The 19620-nt window shown below is 40.3% G+C and overlaps 1 protein-coding gene across 4 annotated transcripts in view; it reads left to right on the forward strand.

Moving 5' to 3' along the window:
* The window catches only part of Smg6 (SMG6 nonsense mediated mRNA decay factor), a 246475-nt gene that overhangs the window by 136683 nt on the left and 90172 nt on the right, over window positions 1-19620 (forward strand). The window lies entirely within an intron of this gene.

A 19620-nucleotide genomic window follows, 5' to 3' on the forward strand; every position in this document is an offset into this window, starting at 1 on the left:
TCCCTGTTGCCCTGGTGGGGACTGTGGAGCTTCTAATTTAACCATGGCTCTTCAGCCAGGTGGAGCGTAGGGCAGTCTGTCAGTTGGGGAATCAGCAGTGCCCCTGTACTAAGGCGCTAGTGCCTGACTCTGCAGAGTCCGGGACATTGTTCTCCCTGGGGCAGAGGCCTTTGGGGAGAGTCCATGAATGGCTTCTCAGGAGGAAGTCTTTTTTTTTTTTCTTTTTTCTTTTTTTTTGGATGAATGTTTGTTTATTTTTAGGTTTTGGTGTTTTGAGAAAGGGTCTCGTATAGCCCAGGCAGGCCTCAAAATGGCTGTGTAGCAGAGGCTGGCCTTAAACTTCTGATCATCCTGTCTAAATCTCCCAAGATATATATCACCACACAAAGGAGGAAGAAGTCTTCTGATCAAGATGAAATACATAACAGAAACAGAAGTAGTTTTTTGGTTTGTTTTTTTTTTTTCCTCAGTTAGTAAGCTGACTTCCAGGGTTGGGGATATGACTCCAGGATGGAGTACTTGCCTACCATACTCAAAGCCTGAGTTCAATTTCTCACATCAGGGTAGAAAGTGAAAACTGAATTCCAAACATGACCTATATATGGGGTTTATTTATTTATTTAAATTTGGTTTTCGAGACAGGGTTTCTCTGTGTAGTTTTGGTGCCTGTCCTGGATCTTGCTCTATAGACCAGGCTGTCCCCGAACTCATAGAGATCTGCCTAGCTCTGCCTCCCAAGTGCTGAGATTAAAGGTGTGTGCCACCACCGCCTGGCATTTATTTATTTTTGATACAGGGTCTCACTATATAGCCCTGGCTGGCATAAAATCCAGATATCCTCCTACCTCTGCTTTTTGAGTGCTGGGATTAAAGATGTGTCACCATACCTGGCCTATGAGAGATTTTATTATATGTGCTGCCTAAATGACTGTAATTATATATTAATATAATTTATTCATACAGAGTCTTTTAAAAAATTAAGCAGCACTGAGGATGTCTACTAAGCACAAGATCCTGGGTTTGATCCTCAACACTAGAAAAATAAATGTACAGCAAAAATTAAAACCTTGGGGTCATATATGTACTATTGTCCTTTTTCACATAATATTTTTAATATATTTACATAAAAATCATTATGTGGTGCTGAGAATCATATATGGAATATTTTTTTATAATTACTTAGTATTTTTATTTATTTATTTATTTATTTTTTTGGTTTTTTCCAGACAGAGTTTCTCTGTGTAGCTTTGCGCCTTTCCTGGAACTCACTTGGTAGTCCAGGCTGGCCTCGAACTCACAGAGATCCACCTGGCTCTGCCTCCCGAGTGCTGGGATTAAAGGCTTGCGCCACCACCGCCCGGCTACTTAGTATTTTTTAAGTGCCAAGATTTCTTTATCTTTATCAACCCAAGAGAATGTACCTGATATTTTTAGTTTTAAGCAGTGAATTTATAAATTTGAGCATGTTACCTGTAGTTAAATTTCTTTTTAAGGAGAGAAAGGTTTTAGGCATGGACATGTCAAAAATCCATACTCAACTGCCCTGTGGCAACCATTGTAATCCCTTGATTACTTAATGGGTGGAGGCAGGAGTAGTAGGACTTTAAGGTCCTCATCAGCTGTATAAGCTAGTTCAAGGTCAGCCTGGACAATAGAAGACCCTGTCTCAAAAAAAAACAAATTAGCCCTGGGGGTACAGTTTAAAAGTTGAAAACTTACCTAGATTCTGTAAGGGCCTATGGTTTAAACCTTAGTGCTGAAAATAAAAGAAAATTAGTAAACACAAGTAAAAAACAGGCTAGAGAGATGGTTCAGTGGTTAAGAACACTTGCTGCTCTTCCAGAGGACCAGGATTTGATACCCAGCACCCACATGATGGCTCACAACCATCACTAACTCCATTCTAGGGGAATCCAATAGCCTCTCTGGTTTTTACCCATACACAGGTATGCATGCAGCAAAATACTTAAGCACGTAAAATAAAAATAAATCTTTAAAAAAAGTCATACTCTTTGGATTCATTTAATAACTAACGGTTCTTGGGAGAACCTTTCTTTCCCAAAAGGAATACTTGTTTTATGCCTTTGCAGAAAAAAAGAGGATAAAATTCTGCTCTACTTGTCTGGTCTCAGAAGGTGGTAATAATACATGTGTGGAGGCTGAAGACAACTAAGAAGTGTTTACACCTCTGAGGAAGATGTTGAGTTAAAAGAGAAACTAAGTATCAGTAGCTTGCCTTAGCCGGTGCTGGTAATCAGTCCATCTATCTTTCTTTCTTCCTCTAATCATCTTTTTTGATCACTAGGTAGTCTTGATTCCAGAAGATCCTTCTAGGAGTTGGCTGCCAGTTAGTGCAGAACAAGGGAGGAGTCCTAGCCAGCTTTAGGCTTCCTTAGCCTCCTTTTTATCAGCTCGTCAGTGCTCCCAGATGTAGTGTTAGATACCAAATCTACTGCTGGCCTGGATGGAGAAGAATGCAGTCAACTGTGCACCCTTACCTATGGAAGGGGCCACAAGCTGCCCAGATGGCAGTAACAACTCACTTCAAGACTGTGAGAAGGTTTTCCAGAGATAGCATCTCTACATCTCACCTTACCCATTCCTAAATTTGGTCTTCCTTCATTCTTTCCCATCTTGAAATAAATAGCAGCATTGACTTGGTTGCTCATTTCAGAATCTTAGAGTTCTTGGCTCTTATTTTTCTCAGACCTTCATATCTAAATCATTAGCAATTAGTATCTTATCTTTAAAATGTGTGCAGATTTTAAAAAAAACATTCAGATGTGATTACTTTGCACACCTTTATTGAAGTACCTACATGCAAGCAGAACACTCGTACACATAAAAAGAAAATAAGTCAATCAAAAAATGAAAGCTTTTTCAATCAAATAAGCAGAGTGCATTACTGAATGACTTGTATCTTTTATATTACAGAATATGTTGCAGGGATAGCTTTTGTAAACTTTTCAAGCTTACTTCATCCTTGACCGTCTTTAGATTTATTTTATTTATGTATGTGTGTATATGACACTGATGTGTAAGTGACTGTGGAGGCCAGAAGGTGTTCCCTGAGAGCTGCAGTCATAGGCCATTGTGAGCTGCCCGACTTGAGTACTGGACCAGTACTCTCCAGCCCCACCCTTGATCTTTTCAGTGTGTTGAACATCTTGAAGGATTAGTATTCTGCCTGAAATAAAACAGTCAATAGTAGAAATCGCTCAGGTATAGACAGCCATGGTGACTCATTACAAGTACCAAGTCAGCCAGAAGGGAGAGGGGAAGGTAGTGATGAGGGGGAGGGGGCCTATCTAGAACCAACCACCAGGGAAACACAAAATCATCCTTACATTCACTGAGTGGCTGTTAGGCACTTCTATGCAGAGGTTATGTAGCTAACCTCTGCAAACCAAAGCAAAGTAGCTGGTAAAGAACTGAAAAATTAAAACCCTGTTTCAGGATTTCAAAACCTATGGACTGAACTAGGCATGGTAGCTTGGGAAATGAGGGGAAGGAGGATCTATATGCTAAGTTCAGGTCCAGCCTAGGCAACATGCTCAAAAGCCTAAAAGCTTAACAGATTGTAGTTTCTGGTCCCACGCCTTATATATCTTTCTGCTTCCTGCCATCACTTCCTGGGATTAAAGGCGTGAGTCACCATGCCTGGCTGTTTCCAGTGTGGCCTTGAACTCACAGAGATCCCAGACAGATTTCTGCCTCTGGAATGCTAGGATTAAAGGTGTGTGCCACCATTTTCTAGCCTCTGTATCTAGTGGCTGTTCTGTTCTCTGACCCCAGATAAGTTTATTAGGGTGTACAATATTTTGGGGAACGCAATATCACCACAAAGAGGATTAAGAGATCAAGGCCAGCCTGGACTATGGAATGATAATTTGTTTAAAAAACAAAACAGATCAACAAAAACAAATTCAAAACAAAAAACCTAGACATCTCTAATGTATACTAGGATTTACCTCAAAATTATCTGGGTGACTGGAGGTAGGTGGGAATATAAATGGGATGGGGAAGCCAAATGTTGATCCTTTTTGAATCTTCTTGAATATGTTGAATCCATTACAGCATTCTACTTTTGTATATATATAATATTTTTATTATCAGCTTTAAAAAGAATAAGAGGGCTGGAGAGATGGCTCAGAGGTTAAGAGCACCGATTGCTCTTCAAGAGGTCCTGAGTTCAATTCCCAGCACCCACATGGTGGCTTACAACCATCTGTAATAAGATCTGGCAACCTCTTCTGTGTACATAATAAATAAATAAATCTTTAAAAAAAAAAAAAATAAAATAAATAAAAAATAAAAAGAATAAGAATTTCTCTCTCTAGTTGTTTATTCATGTTTTTATTTTCTGGTGGGGGTAGGAATCACACCTAGAGTCTTTATTTTATTTATTTTTTAATTTAACTTAAATTTTTAAAAAATTTTTTTGGTTTTTTGAGACAAGGTCTCTCTGTATAGCTTTGGTTGTCCTGTAACTTGCTCTGTACGCCAGACTGTCCTCAAACTCACAGAGATCCATCTGATTAAAGGTATTCTCCAATATTGCCCGGCCACACCCAGGACTTTTTTGGGTTTTTTGTTGTTGTTGTTGTTGTTGTTTTTGAGACAGGGTTTCTTTGTGTAGCCCTGCCTGTCCTGGAACTCACTCTGTAGACCAGGCTGACCTCAAACTCACAGAGATCTACCTGCCTCTGCCTCCAGAGTGCTGAGATTAAAGGCGTGTGCCACCACTGCCTGGCTCCACACCTAGGGTCTTAAACATAGTAAGGAGTGCTTGAGCACTAGCACTATCCATCCGCGCGCGCACACACACATGCACACACGCCTGTGAGGGTTAAAGGACAACTGTCAGGTCAGTTCTCTCCTCCACCATACAGGTCCTGGGAATTGGACTCAAGTTGTCAGCTTAGGTGGCAAGTCCTAAGCAGAGTCATCTTGCCATCCCATCAATAGCCATCTTAAAAGCAAATAAACACAACTGTGTCCCCTCTGACAATATATTGCTAAGTTACAGAGAAAGTAATGAAACCATAATGTCAAAAGTCACTGTTTTTCAGTCACTGATTGTGTTCCAAGCAGCATGGTAATAAGCTGTTGACATGCATCTTCTCACTAAAATTCCAGCAGCTTTATAGGTAAACACCTGGTGGAAAGTGATGAGAAGAACAATATTAGAAAAAAGATACAGAGTGCATGTTGAAATTTGAATATAAAAAGCTTAATAAAAATCAGTGCAGCCTGCTAGCAAGGCTGAGACAGAAGGATCAGTTGAGCCCAGGAGTTCAAGGCCAACTTTGAGAATATAGTGAGATACTCCCCCCCCATTTCAACATACCAGAACAAGTAAACACAAAACTTAATTATCTCCTGTAAATAAATGTATGTGATTGTATAGTTTATATCACATGTCATAAAATTTTGTTTAGTCCTTTGGTCATTTATTTTTAGGAAGTTACTGACTTTTGTTTTATCAGTGATGTCATATCAAGCAACCTTATACATATTTTTATATGTGTCTTCATTAATTTACAAGGATAAACTTTTTGAGAGGAATTGCTAGACCATAGAGATTGTGCCAAATTTAGGACTTTCTTGTATATTGGTTGTAGAATACAAGAGTATCTGCTTTCTAGCCTCTTTACCAAGCCTGAATAATTTAGCTTTTTGCAACTTTTCCTAAGATGGTCAAAAATGTCATCTGCTTCCCATGTGCTGAGACTACAGACATGCCACCATACTCAGCATCTTTGGTTAATCTTATGTAGCTGTTTTGTTTTTATATTGAATAAAATGAGAATTTGGGGAACCATTGAAGGAAGAGATGTAGCACTTTTCTCTATATAGGCAAAAAGAATTATTCCCACTGTGGATGTAGCTCAGTTGGAGAGTGCTTATCTGGCATGTATAAAGTCGTAGGTTTGATCCCCAGTACCACATAAAACTGGGCATGGTATTCCAAGCCTGAAATCTCAGATGGAGACAGGAGGATTAGAGATTCAATGTCATCCTCAACTACAGTTTAAGGCTAGCCCTGAGACACATGAACCCCTGTCTCAAAGAAAAAAAAAAAAAAAAAGAAAAGAAAAGAAAGAAATGTTCCAAGCTGGAGAGATGGCTTAGCAGTTATGAGCACTGGTTGCTCTTCCAGAAGATCTGGATTCAGTTCTCAGTTCCTACATGAAAACTCATAACCATCTTTAACTCCAACACTCTTTTTTATCTCCTTGGGCAGAGCATGCATGTGGTAGACAGACACGCGTGCAGGTAAAACATCCATACACATATAAGCATGCAAAGCCAGGTATGGTGGTGCGTGCCTTTAATCCCAGCACTCAGGATGCAGAGGCATGTAGATCTCTCTTGAGTTTGAGGCTAGCCTGGTCTACATAATGAGCTTCAGGACAGCCAGGGCTACATAGATCCTGTCTCAAAACAAAACAAAAACCCAAACAGGAAGGGGAAAAAAAAAAAAGGAAGAAAAAGCTCCTTTGTCACACAATATTGGTTAAGATCTTCTGTTTTACCCTTTGAGATGGTTTCTCTTACACTGCTCTATCAGTCCATAGATATCTACAGAAAAATAACTTTAGCCAAATTTTTAGAAACAAACTATGATCTGTATGTTTCCATCTCAGTTTGTCTGTTTGATCCAGAGTCTTTATTAGATATAAACTCATATAGTATTTCAAAAATCTATGATTTATAGCAAAGAAACATTATAAGCTCAGAATGATTTATTTATTTGGGGGGGCTTTTCTAACTGTAGATGAGGAACTTTACATTATCTATTTCATAAATGGCTTTCTGCAACTGACCTTTTTTCTTGTTTGTTTTATTTATTTTGAATGGGAGGTACACATGCCACAGTAGCTGTGTAAGTCAGGGCATCTAGTAGGAGTCAGTTCTCTCCTATCACTATGTGGGTCCTGAGAACCAAACTCAAGTCATCTGACTTGGTGAAAGGTAGCTTTCCCCCCTGAGCTGTACTGTATATTGTATATGTTTCTCCATGAGCCCTTTCTGTTGCTCTTATCTTTTTTTGTTCTTACCTACCTTTTTATGACTCCTTTGTAAACTTATGAATTATTGTCATCTTGATTTACTCCAGTACTTTCAGATTGTATCAGTTATTGCTTAATATATAAATCTAATTCCTCAGGTGCAAGACTGGTTTTTGGGGTTGTTGTTTTTTTTTTTTTTTTTTTTTTTTTTTGTGTGTGTGTGTGTGTGTGTGTGTGTGTGTGGTTTGTGTATCTGTGCCTGGCGACCATGGAGGTCCCAGAAAAGGATATCAGATACCTTGGAACTAGAGTTACAAATGAGCCACCTTATGGGTGCTAGGAACCAAACCTAGGTCCTTTGTGAGAGCAACAAAAGCTTTTAACCTCTGAACCATCTCTCCAGCCTTGGGGACCCTTTTTAAGTCTATGTCTTTGGTAGGTCAAATATCAAGGTATTCTTTTTGGGTCTAGGCTAGTAATTCTCACACTTTGGCAGTCATTAAAACCATGTTGACAACTTGTTAAAACACCAGTTTCTGAGCCTCACACAAGTATTCCTCACTGTGGGGAGGAGAGACTGAAATTGTATTTCTGACACATTCTTAAGCCATGCTAATGTTACAGATTTCACATATTGAGAACAACTGCTTTTAGGGACTTGATAGCTGCTAAAATTGTAGCTACAAGGCAAAGATTTTGAACTAGGTAAGAATAAAGGTTCCAGGGATGTTAGGGAAATTTATAAGAAGATTATGAGTAGTAGTTACCAATTCTGGCTTTAACTTTTGAATACAGAAAATGCCACCCGAGAGCTCACACACCTCAACTCTTGCTAGGTAACTTTCTGAGCTCTAGAAAAAAAAATTGTCCTCAGATTGTTATGAACATATTTCTCCTGAATGTATATGAAGAGTCACAGGTCTGGATAGTCTCTTTTCCTAAAAGGACTCTGAGCCATACAGCTGACACTTAGTGCTTTCATGTATTTAGTACTGTATTAAGGCTTTATATTATTTCATTAAAATTTCCCAGAAGCCCTGGAATAATATTAAGCCAGGAAGGCATGGCTAGGCATGGTAGATTCAAATCCTGGCAATCTAAGTACAAAGCATGTGCTCAGAAGTGTGTGGTTAGACAAACAGTAACTTGGTGCTTCCAGTCCTTGAGACCTTGACAGTTTTATTACCTCTGGAAGCTTGGTTTCTCACCAGGAGCTTGGGAACCATTCATCTGGTTTGAGGGAGATAATCTGACCTTCCAGAATTGTTCTTAAGAACAATACAAAGAAGTAAGAGTTCATATGAAGAACTTGAATTGAGTTTCCCTCTGGCTTTCTGGGTTGAGTGTCTTCAAATCTTAAAAATTTCTGAGTATCTAGAATATGAATCTTTGGAGAATAAACTTGATTTTTTTGTTGTTGTTGTTTTTTGTTTTTTGTTTTTCGAGACAGGGTTTCTCTGTGTAGCTTTGCGCCTTTTCCTGGAACTTACTTGGTAGCCCAGGCTGGCCTCGAACTCACAGAGATCCACCTGGCTCTGCCTCCCGAGTGCTGGGATTAAAGGCGTGCGCCACCACCGCCCGGCTTTGATTTTTTTTTTTTTAAACAAACCATTGAGAATTATCCAAGAAGTGTTCTTAGGATGATCTATATCATTTTAAGAAGTGTGTTCCAAGGACAAAATCGAAGAGTATTGGTAGTGTAACATCCAAGGGACAGAAAACTTGTATCCTGGACTCTGCAGGCATGACAGCCTGTACATAACAAGTAATTACGGGCTGGAGAGATGGCTCAGAGGTTAAGAGCACTGGCTGTTCTCCCAGAGGTTCTGAGTTCAATTCCCAGCAACCACATGGTGGCTCACAACCATCCATAATGAGATCTGGCACCCTCTTCTGGCCTGCAGGCAGAACACTGTATATACGTAATAAAAATAAATAAATCTTTTAAAAAAAGCAAACAAACAAGTAATTACACTTGCAGTTGGCTGATGTGGATAATGGATAGATAAAACCTGGAAGTCAGCTGTGTAAGTAGCCTGCTTCTTTACCTGTGAAACCTGCCTACATTCATGCATATAAACAATTCTTGGCTCTAGTCTTAATAAATATGGGCCACAATTAAAAATAACCTTGAGGCTGAGAAAATGACTCCATCAGTGTTTGGATCATCAGAGGACAAGAGTGAGTTTGGGTCTCCAGGCTCACATAAAAAGCCGGACGTGGCAGTGTATGTTGCGTGCTTGTGATCCTGTGCTGGGAGTAGGGCCGGACAGAAGCATCCCTGAGGCTTGTTGGCCAGCCAGTCCAGCCAACCAGAGAAGCTCCAGGTTCAGTGAGAACAGCTGAGGAAGACACTAAACATCAACCTTTGGCCTATACACACACACACACACACACACACACACACACACACACACACACATAAATTGATGAAATTGGTAAGTCAGTCGCAGTGCACACCTGTAATCCTAGTACTCTGGAGGCAGAAGCAGGAGGATTAGGCGAATTCCAGACCTGTCTGAGCTATAAATCTCCCTTCCTCTCCACCCTTCCTTCTTTCCCTCCATACCCCACACACTGAAACCTTTCAAGCTGAATGTGTTGACAAATACCTATAATTCTAGCACTTGGGAGGATGATGAGTTAAATCCACAGAGCCTATTAGTGGATAAAGGCACTTGCTGCCCTACCTGAATTAGATCCTAGGGACCTGAATAGCAGGAGAGAACTGACATTTGCAAGTTTGTATTGTGGCATATGTAAACCACCTCCTGATGCCAAACAAACAAATAAGTGTGATTTAAGAAACAAACAGGCCAATGTTTGGTTCACACCTTTGATCACAGTGCTGGCAGGTGAATCTAAGGGCCTGCTGGGGTTACATAGTGAATCTTTATCTCAAAACAAAACAATGAAATTGGTAAGAGAAGGACATTATCATTAGAATAAAACTGTGGATGTAAACATTCTGTCTCAGTTCTTTCTACCCTAGCCATTAACTTTTTAATGAAAATATTTTACTTAATAATTTTAGAGATATACAATTACATTTTAAAGCACAGTTTTTGGTTGACTTTGGTGTATGCTTGTTTTGCCTGCATGTATATGTGGGTACCATGTATGTGCTTAGTGCCCTCAGAGTTCAAAAGGGGGCATAAGATCCCCTAGAATTGGAATTACAGAGACTGTGAACTGTGGGTGCTTGGATCTGAACCTGAGTCCTATGTAAGAATATGCAGTGCTCTTAACCATTGAGCCGTTTCAAGCCCCCACTTGGTTTTTCTTGGTTATATCTTTTTTCTTTGTTTTATTTTGATTTGATAGTCTCCATATGCAGCCTAGGCTAGCTCAGATCTGGAGATTCTTCTACCTCAGCCTCCTGAGTGCTATGATTATAAGCTTATACACGAGGCCCAACTACCACTTGGTATTTCTAATCTTTATCATTTTTATCCATGCTATTAAGTGAGAAATAGTATCTCATCTTGGTGGAGGTTTTTGATGTTGTTTTGTTTTTACATTTTATTTTGAGAAGGTATGAGTGTTACAGCATGCATGTGGAGGTTGGTTTTCTGTCCACCATGTGGGTCCTAGTGATCAAGTTCAGGTTGTTAGTCTTACCTGCACTGAGCCATCATGCAGGTCCTCATCTTAGTTTTGATTAGCATTTCCCACTTAATGGTGAGTATGTTTTTATTGTTTTATTGGCAGCTTACACTACAGATCTTCCTCAACTTACATTGGAGTTAGGTCCCTATGAACTCATTAGAAGTTGGGAATACTCTAAGCCAAATACACTTGATATACCTAAAATCAAAATCATAACACCACCACACACTGAAGACTGCCAGTCACTTTATCCTTGGCTGGGGAAAAGATCAAAATTCAAAATTTGAAATAATTTCTACTGAATATATCTGTTCTTATAGTATTATAATGTCAAAAAATTCTTTCTGAGACAGGGTGTCTCTGTCTCTGGCTATCCTGGAACTTGATTTGTAGACCAGGCTGGCCTTGAACTCCCAGTGATCCACCTACCTCTGCCTCCTGAGTGCTAGAATTAAAGGCCTATGCCACCGCTGCTCATCATCAAAAAAAAAAAATTCTTAATTGAATCATTGCACGTTAGGAACTGTGTGGTGTTCTTTGGGAATTTTTTAGATCTGCTGGCACTTTATAAACACAATTTGTTATTGTTATGTTTTGTTTTTAGTTGTGTTGTAAAAGTTCTTTATATATTCTGAGTACAAATACTTGTCAGATATACCCTGTGAATATTTTAAATCATAATTATGTTTTCTCTTTGTTACTTTGTTTACATAGTCAAAACAGCAAATCTTTTGCTCTTAATGAAGTTCAGGTTTGTTTTGTTTTGTTTTTATTTTATTTTAGAGTGCTCTATCTGCATGTATGCCTTTACTCCAGAAGAGGGTATCAGATCCCACTGTAGATGGTTGTAAGCCACCATGCAGTTGCTGGGAATTGAAGTCAGGACCTCTGAAAGAGCAGCCAGTGCTCCTAACTACTGAGCCATCTCTCCAGCCCCCTAAAGTTCAATTTTTAAATTTCTCCTTTACAATTTAATAGCTTTTTTTGTCTTAGGAATCTTTACCTTATTCCCAAGGTCATGGAGATTTTCTCCAACATTTCTAGTGTTACATTTCACTTCTGACTTTCTTTTTTTTTTTTTTAAAGATTTTATTTATTATGTATACAGTGTTCTGTTTGCATGTATCCCTGCAGGCCAGAAGAGGGCACCAGATCTCATTACAGATGGTTGTGAGCCACCATGTGGTTGCTGGGAATTGAACTCAGGACCTCTGGAAGAACAGCCAGTGTTCTTAACCTCTGAGCCATCTCTCCAGCCCCTGACTTTCTTTTCTTAAACTGCTCCTGTTTTCACATATACACACACACACCTTCACACATGCACGCACACATACACACACACACACACACACACACACACACACACACAAGTAATGGTTCTAGAGACAGCTTTGAAAGTGCTACGATTATAGGCAGCCATCACCAGGTTCAGATTCCGTAGCCTTTGTTTAAAAGTATATCTATTTCTTCTCATCATTGGCTTCTGGGGCTGGAGAGATGGTTCAATAGTTAAAAACACTTGCTGCTGAGCCCGATGGCGCACGCCTTTAATCCCAGCACTCGGGAGGCAGAACCAGGTGGATCTCTGTGAGTTCCAGGCCAGCCTAGTCTACAAGGCAAGATCCAGGACAGGCAGCAAAACTACACAGAGAAACCCTGTCTCGAAAAACCAAAAAAAAAAAAAAAAAAAAAAAGAACACTTGCTGCTCTAGCTGAGGACCTGGGTTCAGATCCCAGTATCCACATCAAGGAGCTCACTGCTCTCTGTAATTCCATCCAGGGTATCTGACATTCTCTTCTGGTCTCTGAGGTTGATATCACACAATGCACACATACAGGTGAACAGGTATACACACACATAAATAAACACCTTTTTTTTTTAACCTTATGGCTTTTTCTATTGGAAATATAATTATTGACTGAAGTTTTTGGGTTTTTTTTTGTTTTCCTTTCTGCACACTTTTAGGATGTAATTGTATTATCATCTAACTTCCACTGGTTTTTCATAAGGAGTTAGCAGTCATTCTTACGGCCCTCTTTGTAGTATTTTGTTTCGACTCCTTTGGGTTTTTTGTTTTGTTTTCTTTGTTTTTATGTACGCATGTATATGTTAGTGTGTGCATCTGTGAGTTGAAGCCAGAACACCAACTTCAGATGTTCTTGCTTTTCCCCTCCTTTGAGACAGGGTCTCTTGTTAGCCTGGAGCTCACCAGTTACACCAGACTAGCTGGCTAGCAAACCCAGGGGGCCTCCTGTCTCTGCCTTCCCAGGGTTGGAATCACAAGCACACGCCATTACACCTGGCACTTTTACCTCCGTCCTGGGCTGGAGCTCAGGTCCTCCCTTGGGTTTGCAAAGCAAGCATTCTGCTGACTGGATTATCAGTGAAGCTCTGGGATTGTTCTTTTTAACTTCAGTTTTTAGAAGTTTGAGATAGACGTCAGGAGGATTTATTTTTAGATTTATTTTGCTTGAGTTTTTTACTGGGCCCCTAAGACCTGCAGGTTGATGTTTTTTCATCAAATTTGGAATATCTTTTGGATATTCTTTTTTTTCTGTGCCATTGTCCCCTTTTTGGAATTCTATATGTATATGTTAAGACTCTAGTTATGGTTCCATAGATTGCTTTTCTTCAGTTTCTTTCTCTTCTTCAGAGTCATTGCTTTCTCTTCTCCCTCCCTTTTTTCCTTTCTCTCCACCCCCCCCCCCTTCTTTCTCTTCGTTGTTTTTATTTGCTGGGTTTCATTTTTTTCTTGTCTGGATTTTTTTTTTTTTTTAAACAGTGTCTCATTATGTAGCATTGGCTGTCCTGGAACTCACACTATAGACCAGGCTGGCCACAACTTGAGATTTTTATATAGGCAAATTTGTCTGCCTATCTGACCACTTGGATTTTTAGTCATGCTTCTTTCTGAATACACCTATTATTTTTGCTGTCTGTTTAATTTGGTTTCTCTAAAAAGAAAGTTTGTGATTAACAGATCCCACCATGATATCCAGCCTTCCATTAGAATTTTCTATCTAAAGTGGGGACTGCCATTTTTAATTGCTGCATGTATTCCAGTCTGGTCATCATCTAGAACAAAGGCTTTTTAGAGTTTGATGTTTTTGTGGGGGCGTGTGTGTGTGTGTGTGTGTGTGTGTGTGTGTGTGTGTTAGTTACCATTATCATTAGTGACTAAAAACATTAATCTTTAGCTGCCAAAGATAAAATTCAAATGTTTTTAACTACCAATTAACTCAGAAATCATATATGAAATCATGTACAAGCCTTATTTGTAGTAATGCTTATCTAGCAATACTTTTTTTTTTTTCCTATGCACTTCCACAACTAAAGAGAAAAATGAAAAACTGTTCTCAATTCTGGAGTGCAAAGGAAACGTGGTTTACATATGTGCAGCAGAAAAGCTTTGGAAGGTTGGAATTGCACAATGAACGTAGGTTGAGCAATTGCTTAACAAGGAATGGGGGAAGGGCCTCCTTTAACAATTTTTATTACACTTATTTATTTGGTGGGGGAAGGGGTGTTTGCCACAGCGTGATGGGAAGGTCAGAGGACAACTTGCAGGAGTCTTTGCCTCCTTCCACCATGTGGGTCCTAGGGATCAAACTCAGGTCTGCAGGGTTGGTGGTGATCAGATTTACCCTCAGAGCCATCTCCCTGGCTGGGAATGTCTTTTGCTCTTATGAAATTAGGGAACTCTAATGCTGCCGGAATAGGGGATTTCCTTTGGATTTCTTACATGCCATCTACTTTCCCACTTTTTTTCTTGAAGTCTTCTCATTTGTTTTTCCTCCTAGTCTTTCTTTAAAGGGATTGATGAAACAACCATGTGCCCACAGTTTGACTTGAAATGGGCAGAGCCCAGTCCCCTCGTGGCAGTGCAGTTTGTGGTGAAGCTTCTGCTTACAAGTGCGTACTCTTTCGGAGTGTTTGAAATACGGGTTACAATTAGCCTGCATTCCCTGATGGCTTAGTACTAGACTTCTGCAGATTTTATAGTAAGTGTTCTGAGGGGTTTTGCCTGTTTTGCTTTTGATATTGGTCAACACCTCTGATGAAGATCAGCTGCAGAATTTACTGGAAAGTAAAGCCAAACTTTAAACTTGAAGTATGGATGCAGTGAGATCCAGACAGGACTTGTTTCAGCAAAAGGGAATGTTCTTGTTTCTCCCCATGCTATAGGCTGCTCCGTCATACTTTATGTTTCCTAGGCCTGCTTCTGATTCTCTCCACTTACCTGTGCTGGGGATACTGGAATCTGTTCATCCTCATCTCTGCTCTCTTCCAGAGGAACAGGAGAGGTAGTTGGGCCAGGCTGCTAAAAAAGCAGAAGTTAAGTATGTGGATTTCATAGCCGCATGTATGAGTGTTTGTGGGGCAGAGAACTTCTAATGGAAAACATTTGTGTTGCATTGAAAACAGAGCAAGGCTTGGTTAGAGTCTGTCTGCTCTGTCTGTCAGTCTGTTCCCTACCAGCACTAGCACTATTCTCCTGGGAGGCTCAGGCACACTCTGGTTTCATATGCTCTTGCTATTCCCTAATCTTGCCAGAGTTTTTGTCATGGTATTTTGGAGTGAGTCTATAAGGGTGGTTACTAATGGCTTTGAAGGTACTCAAGCACACATATGGGCATTGGGACCCTTTGTGGTCTAGCCTGAACAGGGGAAGGATGTCCAGCATACACAGTGAGAAAAGCATGCTTAGATTATAGATACTTTCTGGATCCTGCTTTTACTGCTAGCAAAGCACAAACCAGAAGAAATCAAGCTTGCTGTTCAGGCTTGCCATTTCATTTGTAAATGCTTGTGAGGGATACACCTGGGTGCCCAAGCTTGCATCTGACAGGCTGATGTCTGTCAGGTTGTTTGGCAGGATCCCCTTTGGGAAATGCAGAAGAGAAAGTGCTAATTTCCCTGAGGATAGTGTCACTCCAAGATATGAAAAGATGTGTAACTTGAGCTTTCTCAACTTGAGCCCCCCCCCCCCCCCCCGCCCAGTTCCTCTGAAATTCACATTTGTTCATCATTGGTGGGGGAGGGGGAGGCTACAACAAATAAAAAAGCAGCAGCTTAGCTCACAGTTTTCTGGGTCCCCAAGAAGGTACTTTACCAATATGGTTTTCACATTTTCAGGTTTTTGGCTGGCAAATAAGGTTGAGCAGAAATGTTCCTTCCCCTGATAACAATACATTCAGATGCAGGATCAGGAGCATATGGATTAAAACCAGACGCTGGATGATTAATACTTTTGCTTATAGAGGTGGACATGGCAGCTTCCTCCATTTAAATGGAAAAGTCCTTTCTCTGCATTTGTGTGTGAGCAAGTGCTTAGGCCAAATGCTTGTGCTCTTAAAGGTGTGTGCTGAGTTTCTACCTTAGTTACAGTTTCTATGTATTCCTTCTTCTCTCTTGAAGCACCCAAGAAATTCTAGAAGGGTTCTGCTGTGAGACAGAGGTGTAGAGATCAGCCACTGCTGTAGAAGTGGGAATATGTTCTTCATCTCAAACCATGGCTTTCTCAGCTCTCCAGTACTGACTGACTGCTCTAAAGACACAGCTTTAGGCCAGGCCCGTGGTGGCGCACACCTTTAATCCCCGCACTTAGGAAGCAGAGACAGGCGGATCTCTGTGAGTTCAAGGCCAGCCTGGTCTACAGAGTGAGATCCAGGATAGGCACCAAAACTACACAGAGAAACCCTGTCTCGAAAAAAACAAACAAACAAAAAAGACACATCTTTATCTATATGGCTTACTCTGTTCCCATGCTTGGATGACCTCACTGTAAATAGTATATTTTTCTTTCAAACTATTGACTTAGGGGTGCTTATCTCCATTGTTTCATGAGACAATGATATTAAACCTTAACACTAGTTACATATATAACCAGGTGTGGTGGTGCCTACCTGTACTCCTACCACTTTGGGATGTGGAGGCAGGAGGATCAGTTCAAGACCAGCTTCTGCTACATAGGAGTTTAAGGCTAGCCTGAATTATGTGAAATCTTGTTGAACAAAAAAATTGTTTGACTTGAAAAAAAAAAAAAAAGCTGTCATTGCAAAACTTTGTTTTTAACTGCATTTCCTAAAAACATGGTATTTCTTCAAGTATACTTTAAATTATTGCTTAGCAGGTGTTTTGTTTATTAAACATATATCTGAAGATTTGTTTTTATTAGGTTCTGTAGACATTAACCCATTCAAGCCCGGGCTTCTCACTTCCCTGATGATGTCAGTTTTCGTGAATTGCTGGTTGCAGAAGCAGAGACTGCTGCTCAAAAGGAACAGGAAATGAAGGAGGAGGAGACTGGTCCTTAGTATCTTTTTATCTGCATAATGAAGGTTGTTTTCTCTCTGTAACAATGAAAATTTGGGAGCATAAAGTTCCTTTTATTTTAATAGAAAGTGGATCTGGTTTACCTCTACTCTCAAGGTGCGGCCCTGTTACACTAGTTACTTATATCTCCAAGTGTTCTCCATCCTCAGAATGGGGTCATGTTCTCTAGTTCATCCCTTTCCCCAAGGATCAAGAGTCACAGTTGTTGTGGGGTTTTATTTTGGTCCCTCTTCCTCCAGTTTATTTTTTTTATTTTGTATTTTAATACCCCTCCCCGTGTGTGTGTGTGTGTGTGTGTGTGTGTGTGTGTGTGTGTGCGTGATCACGTGTAAGTGCACAAATACCATAGTGTGAATGTGACAACTTCCAGGAGTCAGTCAGTTCTTTCCTTGAGTTCTGGGGATCAAACTCTCAGGTCCTCAGTCTTGCACATCAAGTGCTTTCTCATCTGCCGAGCCATCTTGCCATCCCTGGTTTATAGTTTGATAAACACCCATAGTCCTGTAACTGTCACAACGTAAATATAAAGTGTTTTACCTCACCCCCCCCCCAGAATTCTCTCACACACAACCCTGTTCCTTACGTCCAGTCCTTAGGCAACTTTTCATCTGTTTTTTGTCTCTATTACTCTGCCTCTTCTAGAATGTGATTAAACAAAATCATAACAATATACAACTTTTGAGTCTGGCTTCTTTCATATGTTGTAATGCATTTGAGATTGATCCATGTTGCTACTTTTATCAGTGATTCTTTCTGTTATTGCCAAGCTTTGTATAGCTATACCACAACTTGTTTATCCATTTACCAGTTAGTGAACATTTAGGCTGTTTGTAGTTTTTGGTAATCATGGATAGAGCAACTGTTAAGTATTTATGAGTAGGTTTTTATGTGGATTTGTTTTCATTTCTCTTGAATGAGTATCTAACAATGGAATGGATGGTTAGTGGAAGTGTAACTGTTAAGCTCCTTTCCAGAGTGGCTGTACCATCCAATATCCCCATATCAGTGTAGTTCTGCATCCTTATCAGGACTTGGCACTATGAAGTTATTTGGAAGATTGTTTTTGTTTTGTTTTTCTTCAAGTCATTGTGATAGGTCTCTCATACATGGTTTTAATTTGCATTTCTCTCCTGGCTAAGGATGTTGAACATTGTTTCATATGTTTATTTGCTGTTTGTATGTCTCTTTTGCTGAAATATCTGGTTACATCTTTTTCAGATTTTAATAGTAGATTGTTAGTGGTTTGTGTTAGTGACACACACTTGTAATCTCAGTACTTGGGAGGTAGAGGCAGGAAGATCAGGAGTTCAAGGCCATTGATGTGTGTACTAAGTTTATTTTGAGGCATGGTCTCATGTAGCTGAGGCTGGCTGGGAACTTACAGTGTAGCCAGGATGACCTTAAATTTCTGATCCTTTTGCCTCTACTTCCTAAGTGCTAGAACTACAGGCATGTACCACCATGTCTGGTGTATGCAGTGCTGGGGATCATATCCAGAGCTTCCTGCTTGCCAGGCAAGTGTTTGACAAACTAGCTACAAACTCAGCCCTCTTACTGATTCTTAAGATGTCTTTACATATTGTGGATAAGGTCTTTTGTCAGATAAATATGTATTGTAAATATTTTCTCTCATGCTATGGCATGTCCTTCAGAGACTGGACTGACTAATCCTGAGACCTGGAGGCTCCAGGCTCTTGGTGGAGGAAAGTAAGGAAATTGATTGAGACCTGAGTCAGCAGAAATGTGCAAGGTGCACCCCTTTTGAAGGTGTTTATTTAAAATTTGAAGGGGGAAGAGAGAGTATAGATGGAATTCTGCAGCTTTCTTCACCCACTCCCCATTTCCTGTCCTGCTATTGTTGGTTCTGGGCTTTACCTTGAACTTGGCTTGGTTGCCATCAACTCCAGACAGGCAGGTCAAGAAAACAGAATAAGCAAGCTTCTTGTTTGAGTATGTCCCAGAGTGAAGTTGTTTATGATTGTAGTCACTCCTAAGTCCTAAAGTGATACCTCCAAGGAGCCACCTGCTTCAAGAGCTGGACTCTGAAACAAGCATCGGCAGAACTCAGTCAGGGCTCTCTCTGCCACCTGGGCTTTTGCAGGAGAACAAATGGCAGCAGTAGATAGCCCCCTTAGGCAATGAAATCCAGTTCTCGGAATATACACTAAACGTGGATGGCATATTTACCTTGGGTCTTTTCATGGTCCTTGGAATTCTTTCTACAGAGCAGCCCACTTAGGTAAGGCATAGAAAACATGTTCTGCCCATTGGATAGAAGACACTATATGGAATTTTGTTACTTCTGTGTTTGTCCAGGCTGTAATCAAATTCATGATCTTCTCACCTTAGCTTCCTGAGGATTATAGGTGTGTGCCATCACTCCAAGTGAATCCTGTCACTTTTTAATTGCTGGTCCCTGTTGAGGAATTTTTCTCAAACAGCATTTGCCTCTGACTAGACATCCGCCCAATTTCTTTTCCTTTCTGTGTATGTGGATCATAGACACTGCCTGCTGTGGTCAGAGAAGGCCTGCTTAAGTACTGGAGGACTGTCCATTTCTCCAGGATATTGTTGTCTGGTCAAGGCTCTCTGCTTAAGTACTGGAGGACTGTCCATTTCTCCAGGATAGTGTTGTCTGTTCAAGGCTCTCTGCTTAAG

The sequence above is a fragment of the Peromyscus eremicus genome, chromosome 8a (assembly GCF_949786415.1).
Source record: "Peromyscus eremicus chromosome 8a, PerEre_H2_v1, whole genome shotgun sequence".
NCBI lineage: Eukaryota > Metazoa > Chordata > Mammalia > Rodentia > Cricetidae > Peromyscus > Peromyscus eremicus.